The sequence below is a fragment of the Rhinopithecus roxellana genome, chromosome 3 (assembly GCF_007565055.1).
Source record: "Rhinopithecus roxellana isolate Shanxi Qingling chromosome 3, ASM756505v1, whole genome shotgun sequence".
Lineage (NCBI taxonomy): Eukaryota > Metazoa > Chordata > Mammalia > Primates > Cercopithecidae > Rhinopithecus > Rhinopithecus roxellana.
This window is the reverse complement of record NC_044551.1, coordinates 32,565,304-32,574,728: the sequence shown is the minus strand read 5'-3', so window position 1 is coordinate 32,574,728 and position 9,425 is coordinate 32,565,304. Positions and strand designations below refer to the sequence as shown.

General features: G+C 40.0%; 1 long non-coding RNA gene across 1 annotated transcript; it reads right to left on the bottom strand.

The window, feature by feature from the left end:
• Positions 1 to 1,877: 1,877 nt before the first annotated feature.
• On the bottom strand, positions 1,878 to 8,897 carry LOC115896565. The gene is made up of 4 exons (XR_004056483.1): positions 8,766 to 8,897; positions 6,147 to 6,337; positions 4,324 to 4,512; positions 1,878 to 2,445 (listed from the first exon to the last, which is right to left on the bottom strand). It is a non-coding gene; the product is annotated as an uncharacterized LOC115896565 (long non-coding RNA).
• Positions 8,898 to 9,425: the final 528 nt, after the last annotated feature.

Sequence of the window (9,425 nt, the reverse complement as noted above, 5' to 3'; positions counted from 1 at the left end):
AAAGCCTGGCACTATTCAATGTTTCCTACAGTGTAGGAGGGCAAAGGCAATGAAATACAAAACTCAAGAGTGAGAGTTATTTTGACTTTAATTAGTTATACATTCTACAAAGAATTGGTTTAAAATTTGCCTAACAATTAAAACCTATCAAGAAAGATATACAGAAAATAGAACTGAATTAAATTTCAGAACATTCTATCAGTTTTCAGATACAGAGTATCAAGAGCTGCATCTATACCTCTATATCAGAATTCTAGATGGAGGAAACTGAACTGAAAAAATATCAAACACCATTTCCAACCAGGGTGTATCCAACTGCATCAGAGTTAGAAAGGGTGAATCACAAAATATCTAAACTCTTCTCAAAATTACTTATTTTTGTTTTTGTTTTAAAAAGGAAGCCTAGACCATGAGCCACTAAGTTATGAAACCAAACTAAGAATGACAGGTCTCCCAGTTATTTATAGCTGTATAACAAACTAACCCGAAACTGAGTGGCATAAAGCAACCACTACTTTATTATGCTTGCAAATATTGTAGGTCAGGAACTCAGACAAGACATGATGGAGATGGCTTATCTCTGTTTCATAATGTCCAGGACCTCAGCTGGCTGGGATAATTCAGCTGAGGGTCCCTAAAACAACTTAGGGCTGAAATCATCTGGAAGCTTCCTCATTCACATGTCAAGGCCTAGGCTGGCATGACGTGAAGGCTGACCTTCAGCTAGGACGGATGCCCAGAGACCCTACACATGATCTCTCTGTGTATCTTGGGCTTCCTCACAGCATGGTGGTTTCAAGGTAATCAGACTTCTTACATGTTGACCAGGACTGGGTCATGTGCTGTTGCTGAACCAATCACAGACAAGGGGAATGAGATTATTAGTAACCCAATCAGGCCCACTTCTGGGGCTGGAGATGGAGTCAAGTTTTTCAAGGCACAAGTCTTCATGGGGGAGAGGCTGATACCTGAACAAAGTCAGGGTTCCTCTAAGAAAAAGGAAGGATGAATGGATAGTGGGTGGGTATCAACAGTGTCTGCTGCCCTCTTCTCTGGTCTGCTGAAATGATTCCAGCTGTTTTCTGTTTGCTTCATGTGATGGTAATTTCCTCATTTTATTTCCCTCTAAGCTCTGAGGAATGTGGCTTTCTAAGATGGTAAAACTCATCTCAGATATGAAGTAAACTATTAATCACTGGGATGAAACGTTCTGGAGAAGGTGAATACTATTGGTTTAAGAGAACCAGACAAGCCAGTGCAAATATTTCTCAAAGTTTATTCTGTAGACAATTGTGTGTGTGGGGGGGGGGGGGGGAAGGCAAGGAGGTAGATGAAGTGGGAGAGAAGATTCCATTGTCTAAAAAAAAAAAGACTAAAAATGCTCCATACTCTTTTCCTGTCTTGTAGTGTCACAGTGTGAATGAACATATTTAAAGCCCTGAGAAGTCCTGCAGCAGAGCAATCTGTTGTTTAAACCAGTGTCCCCAACCTCTTTTAGCTTGGAGCACTTCTGAGCATATCTATGAAAACCCTGCAGAGCACGTATGCTATCACATCTTGAGACATACTGATAATATCCTCTCTTGACTTATGACATAAGAATTTTTTTTTTTTTTTTTTTTTTTTTTTTTTTTTTTTTTTTTTTTTTTTGAGACCGAGTCAGCTCTGTCGCTCAGACTGGAGTGCAGTGGTGCTATCTCGGCTCACTGCAAGCTCCGTCCCCCTGGTTTACACCATTCTCCTGCCTCAGCCTCCCAACTAGCTGGGACTACAGGCGCCTGCCACCACGCCTGGCTAAGTTTTTGTATTTTTAGTAGAGATGGGGTTTTACCGTGTTAGCCCGGATGGTCTCAATCTCCTGACCTTGTGATCCTTCCGCCTCGGTCTCTCAATGTGCTGGGATTACAGGCGTAAGCCACCGCGCCCAGCCATGATATAAGAATTTAATGTTCTTAAGTTAATGCTCTTGTAATTAATATGAGTATTAATTTAAGCACATCAAGAGTATTATAGCTTTGAAACCTTACCAATTAGTTGTTTTTCTTGGAGTTCAATAATCTACATCCAGAATATAAATATGATGTGCGTAAACACACACACACACACACAAAAACACATCTATATCTGTGTATATATGGAGAACTTTGAAATCAGCACAGCAGTGGAGTGAGTTTGAGGAAGGTAAATATTCCATCTGTAAGACAGTGGGTTGTAGGCGTCTCTAGGACCATCAAATGGAAAGTTGGAACAAGTATTTGGATATACACATACATATCTAGAATTTCAGAGATCCGAGTTTCAGCTCAAAGGTGTGAGAAGGACTCATGAGGAGGCTGGGGTTGAGTATGTGAAGAGGCTGTAGGCATGCTGGGTCTAGCTCTCTGCAAGCTTTCTAAGGCAAGGAGGCAGCACATCCTCTGGTGGCAGGTGGGGAACAGAGATGACCTGTATGGGTACAGGAAGCATTCTTAATTTTGCAGTGCCATACAACCTGCACAAATTGCTCACTAGTGAATGCAGAGGACCTTCGTTGGTCCTGTGTTGGTTGTTGCCTTATGTATCAGTTCTCCCCATTCCAACAGCTTCAATTTCCCTAAAGAATCAACTCCATTCTGACCGCCAGCATTAGAAGATGTGATTATGACTAAGCCTACGTGAGCACCCCATCTGCCAAGCCGCTATGATTAGTTTAGGTTAAGCAAATAACCTGAGCTGGTCTAACAATTCTCTGGATTTTTCTGAGAACACTGGAACAAAAATACATTCCCATTTCTGTAGCAGCATGTGACTAAGGAAACAGATATGCCAGAAGCTGCTAGCAGCAATGTTTTGAATATGAAAAGATCCAGTTTTAGGATTAAGATGTCACGCTAGAAGGTAGACCAGAAAGACGGAGAGAAACAAGCACTCTAGCAGCATGATTTGAGCTGCTGGATCAGTCCTCACCTGAAGCAAGTCCTTACTCTGGACTTTTCATGTTTATGAACTAATAATAAAGTACATTTATCATTTAGGTTAGATCGAGTCAAAATTTTACTAATTTTAACCAAAAATTAATTGAAGTATGACACAGAGAGACTCTAGTTTTTGGTGGAGTCAGCTGTGTACTGAGCTGATTACACAGGCTGTCAGAAAGACATTCTGGGCTGGAGGCTCTGGACATGCAGGATCCTGGGAGTGGTTGATTAGATCCCTTGTCTTGGTTTACTTAGATTATATGCCATTCACTTGCAAAAATTTGTGGTCCAAGTAGAATTCTTCAAAAACTATTTGTACAACTGTAATTGGATATCTAATATATTGGTCAGCTTGATGATGCTTCCAAATCATTCTAATATGAAAGAGTGGTAAGTTCTTAAAAGTCATGATTAGGTGGGGACTCAGCAGCTATAAGTGATTGCTGGCATGAGCTATGCTTCCTTCCTGGAGTCATATTCCACATGACACTGATATCAAGTCACCGACATTTATATGAAGTTATTGTCTTATACGAACAGAAATTCACCATTCACTGAAGCAGCAAAATTTAACATCAAAGCTGGCATCATTACATATAACGTATTTCCTTTGTAAAGTAAAAGATGTATTCAGGGAGAACTCTAATTAGGTTAAGAAAACAGTGGGCCATGAAACATTTCTTTCAGGAAAGAGAGGGCAGCACAAGCACCAGCTCTAACTTTCAATGAATTTAATGCAATAAGTTCTTCTACTAGACAAGGGGTCACAAAATCTGGCCTATGGCCTATCTTTGTAAATACAATTTTATTAGAACATAACCATGCCCATTCATTTACATATGTTATGGCTATTTCCATCCTACAACAGCTGAATTGAGTAGTTAGGAAAGAGACTGAATGGCCTGCAAAGACTAAAATATTTACTACCTATCTCTTCATAAAAAAGCTTTTGGATCCCTACTATTAGTCTGTGAATGAAGGCAGAACTATATGATTTTCATCTTTGTATATTTTCTTTACTGTATATTCAATGCTTGTTAGGTATTAATCATTGTGCTACTGCACTTAACATTTTAAGTCCTAAACAACTCTATGGGGTTAGATCTTCTTCTCTTGGTTCTACAGAAATCAATGAGGCAAAACAATTTTCTTGAGGATACACAAGCAATAATTCCCAACCTGGAAATCACACCCAGATCTGCCTGTCTGACCCTGTGCTCTTAACCACTGCACTTCCTACACGGTTTCTCCATCCCTTTAAACAGTTCTAGGTTCATAAAATGACTCAATACTGGATGTTGAATTGAAATTGAATCAGAATTACTACTTTAAAGTATTTGTTTACCTTAATAAATCATTTACCCACCAGGGAATACCTTGCTAATTGAATTCACATAAACGGCCTGGGGAAAATTGGCAAGACGGAAGCAGTTTGTTTCCAAATGTTTGTTTCCAAATTGTTTCCAACATGAAGGAAGAGTTTCATTGGCCTTTTTCATACAAACTATCTGCTCAGTTTTGGTCTCCAATAGGAATCATTGACAAATCAATAAAGCTGACCAAAAGAAAGAAAAACAGAATGATTGTTAATAGGATGAAATCCTTCTCTATGAAAAAGAGAGTAGAAAAGACCACCATCACTTCAAATGGGATAACTTACCACTTTTGTGCTGCTTTTTGTGCTGGGGTGACTCAAACCAACAAAAAATGCTCTGTGGCAAAAAAAAAAAAAAAAAAAAAAAAAGCCCTGCGGCTCAAAGCTTTACACAGGTGAAGGACCTCACTTGCTTCCAATGACTGATGAACAGATGCAATGCTTTTCACCAGTTATTCCCCAGCCTCAGGATGGCTAGGTCATGTGGACTGCTATACCATGGCTTGCTACTGCACCTCTCCCTTCCCACTTTTCTCATTCTGGGCTTTCTCAAATGTGGTTTTTATTTTTATTTACACATTTTTTGAGATGGAGTTTCACTCTTGTCACCCAGGCCGTAGCCCAATGGCGCGATCTTGGCTCACTGCACCTCTGCCTTCTGGGATCAAGCAATTCTCCTGCCTCAGCCTCCCAAGTAGCTGGGATTAAAGGCACCTGCCACCACGGCTAATTTCATATTCTTAGTAGAGACAGGGTTTCACCATGTTGGCCGGGCTGGTCTTGAAGTCCTGACCTCAGGTGATCCACCTGCCTCAGCCTCCCAAAGTGTTGGGATTACAGGCCTGAGCCACCACGCCTGGCCTTAAATGTAAACTATTGCCTCTACAGACAAAATGCAAAGATGAGATGCAATAGTAATGGAGAGGCACTACTGGATTAACATTTTATCTTTGCATTTGAGAAGACTCCCCTTCCCAAATCATATAAGCAACAAAAAGGTAGCTATTTCTATGGGAAGAATGAAACAAAAGTTTTCAGTGCCAGAGACAGCTGTGGATATAGTTGGCTTATTATTATGGAATATTATCTTTTTAGAAAAGTAGAAATCTCTGGGTTGAAGGCCTCAAACACACTATGAACATTTGTAATGAAAACCCCCATTCTATGTGCACCACAGTCCCATTTCCAGAAAAGAAACCTTGTCATGCCAGAAGCAGAGTTGTTTTCTGTTATTAAGCATGCACTGGGATTATCAGAGGTGACATGGAGAGTCAGGGGTGCTGCTGGAAGAACATTCTGGGAAGCAGATAGGAAGATAGTTACAGAGGTATGTCTCTGGGGTGTCTTGGTGCCATCGCCAGTGTTTTCATCATCCCAGTTAACATGTGGATTCTTTATCATATTTTTTTCTTACCCAAAAGCAGAAGTTAGCAGTAATGCTTAAAGGTTTCAGTCCTCCACACAACACTCATTTTAGGGATTCATCTTAGAAACAATTTTCTTTCAGTTGTCATTTGTTTTTTCTGACAACTGCAAATAAGCCTATCTGAGCTTTTCTCATCCGTTTTGGAAAACAAAAACATTTTTGACTAAGGCAAAAGTTGTAGAATTACCATTCAGTTATTATTTAACTAAAATTCCCCATCTTCTGTATGCCTCCTCCAATAAGTTCAGCCAGCCTTGATGTCTACTCTTTCCAAATGACTCACAGCCTTTGCTTCTCATACCTTGACTTCTCAAAGTGTTGTTTTTGGATTACTTGCATCAGAAATACCTAGGTGAACATGTTACAAATGCACATCTTTGGACCTTACCTCAGTCATCCTGAATTGAATATCTGAGATGAGACTCAGGCATTTTAACAAGCTGCCATGATTCTTCTACTCATTGAAGTTTGAGAATGGTGGTTGCATTGTTTCCATTTTGACAATGAGTAATTCTCAGATGATCCCTTTATATGTCCTGTTACAGTCATGTGGGCAAGTTGTGTCCTGCATAAAAGCACCTGGTCAACAGGGAGGGAGGATAAAATCAAGATGCTCACTCTGGTGCAAGATTGTGCCCACCAGAGGAAGAAGGTGCTTTTTCTAATTTGCACAAATGTCCCTTGGTTACTCACTGGTTACCCACAAGGCTACATCTGCCCGGGAGGGGCATCTTTTTCTAATTTACACAAGGACTCTGTGTGGGCTGGCAGTGCCCTACTTGTAGGTCTAATTTATAAGGCCCATGAGACAGTCATCACGTGTTAAGCTTTTTGTCCTCCTTCCCATTGTACCACACACACCAGTAAAACTCAATATTTGTAGAATCAAATTGAAAATGCTAATAACATATTAATACTAGAGAAAGAAAGACAGTTTTATCACTCAAATAACAACAGTCTCCTTCATTTCTCTCCTCCCCTGAATTGAGCAAAATCAGCAGAATTTTCCATTGCAGACCACAAATTGAACATACAGTCTGTGTGGGGGGCAAAATGAAACTCTTCTTTTCCTTCCTAGTGGAAATAAAACATTTTGGCAGTAATTCTTGGATTGTTTTCTTTGGAAATTGCATTCATGTGATTTTCAAGATGTTTCCCGGGCTTTGTTGAAATTTGATCCATTTAACAAGAAACACATAACTGAATTCATGTTAAAATTCTCAGGGTTACTTAAGAATAATTATGAGTTGTCCATGTGTGCTAGAAAAACAGTCCAGACTTCCTCAAGAATGGGAAGATTATTTGTCTCTCTGGGGTAATGTTTCTCCTGGTTAAGTATGCCCAGTGAAAGAGTTTGCTCAAGAAGTGACCCCGAGTTTTTCCCTGCAAAGGAGTAGACAGGCTTCATGAGTTTTACCCCCAAAGCCATTTTCAGAGGTGATTTATCATGTGAACCAAGGGTCTCTATGAACTTCTATGGAAATGACAACATAACATCTCACACACCTAGAGAGAGTGAGACTTGGGCCGAATTCTGAGATGTAATGGTTGGATTTCATCTAAATCATAGTTTTCTGAGCTTACTTTCTTGGCTAGCCTTTCCTTCACTTGTACCCTTCTTTTTTACTAAACCCTCTAAGCTACAGCGAAATCAAACAAAGCCCCGTAAATCTCCCTTGCACTCATACCACTCCTCTAACACAGAAATGGAATCCCCTGAGTGTTCACGGACTCACAAGCAGCAAAGATGAAATAAATGGAGAAGTGGGAGTGGACCCACTCCAGCCTGTGAGTTGAAGCTCTGCTGTGGGCTAGCAAGTCAGGAAATGCTTCTTGTTCCACCAATATTGAAAAAAGAAAAAAAAAAAAAAAACAAGGGGCCGATCCCTATTCATCTCTTTCTTAGCTGAACCTCTTCTGGTTGGAGGTAACACACACCCATTAGTTAGGGGTATTCATTGCAAAGATACAGGAGTGTGTCATAGAACCCAAAGTCCACAGAAAGAATGAGAACTGGGAATCAGAGGTCATCAGTACACAGGCAGTGTTTTCTCACCACTCTTCATCTTTGCTTCTATCACTTCATGTACTAGCTTCTTAACCCCATTCTACACAGGGAACACAATATTCTCTGGTTTAAACTTTCTGTTTCAAAGGTCAGCCCAGATTTGCTTTTCTTCATCCTGATTCCAAATTCCCGAGGAAGGGAGGTTGATTGACTCATTGTAGATCTGTAACCTCTTATGGTATAGTCATCTGTGGCTAAGGATAGAGTCAAGCTGGACCAGCATGAGTTCTGGGAGCTTGTCTCCATTCCCTTCTGGATGGTGGGAAGGAACATCCCTGGTAAAGCAAACTAGGCAGAAATTGAAAAGGGAACCTATAAAATCCTAATGTCTTTGATCCTAGAAACAAAATAGCCCTTTAGGTTCATTTATCCCAACCACTCATTCATGGTAGGGATTAGTTCTGCCACATACTTGACTAATAATTGATAATCTTTCAGCCCTGCTTGATTCCCCCACATGAGGATGGAGAGTTTATACCTTATGAGGTCTCAGTATTATTAACATTTCTTTCTTAGATTATAACAAAAATTCTTGTAGCAATGCCCATCCAAAGATAGTTCTAACTATTAAAGCACCTTGTATCTCTAACTTTGAAGTGATATATATATATATTATATATATATTTTACAAATTACATATATTCATATATAATATATTATCTATAAATTCAGGAGCTTAAAAAGAGGTTAGCAAGAAGAAAGATGGTATGAGAAAAAGAGCATAGATTCTGGTGATAGACTGCCAATTTTCAAATCACTATTCATTAGCTCTGCAACCTTCAACAAACACTTGAGCCTCTATTTCTTCAATTGTAAAACGATCACAGTGTCATGAAGATGAAATACTGTAAAGTGCAGAGAACATTCAGCTAAGTGTCTGACACAGAGTTGAAGCTCAGTATGTGTTATCTGCCATCATTTTCCTTTAGCATTACTTACTTGTAGAAATACAACCAAATCACATATTTTCTAGGCCTTCTGTCATTCTGTCACTGATATTCCTCAGTTTGACCAGATAACTTTCTTCAAAGGGCCTTGTCCATGCCAATGTGTAAGGCAATGACAGCACCAAAATGTTTTTCAGACACAGCCTGGGACTTGTTTCTGGTGAGCAGGCTGGAGAAACATTCGCGCTTCACAGACCACCTGTCAAAAGGGCGGGTACTATTCTATTTGTTATTCAAGCATGCAGCTGAAGCCTTCTCGCTCAAGCTGTAATGATGGGAAGTGAGTAGAGAGACTACTGCATGTGTAGTTTACAGAATTGAAATACAGAAGTTGACATTTTTATGATTTTCTTAATCTTTGTGAGTAAGTGGTGTAGCCAGAGTTAAGGAGCTCTGCATCCATTCTCACCTCCTGGGATTGATGTAAAGGTGTAGAGAGAGAAAAGAAATGGAAACAATTGGAGCTACCTGAGGGATGCATTTGCTATTTCTTCTCCCTAAGGAGCCAAAGCATAATGTCAGGCTGACCTAATTCATGGGGACAGCATTACTCCCCAGGCTGCAGGTGCCCTCAAAGCAAGAGGTACCAAGAATGTGGTCAGTTAACATCTGTTTAAGAGAATTACTATTGCATTTTGGCCTGTGAATAGCG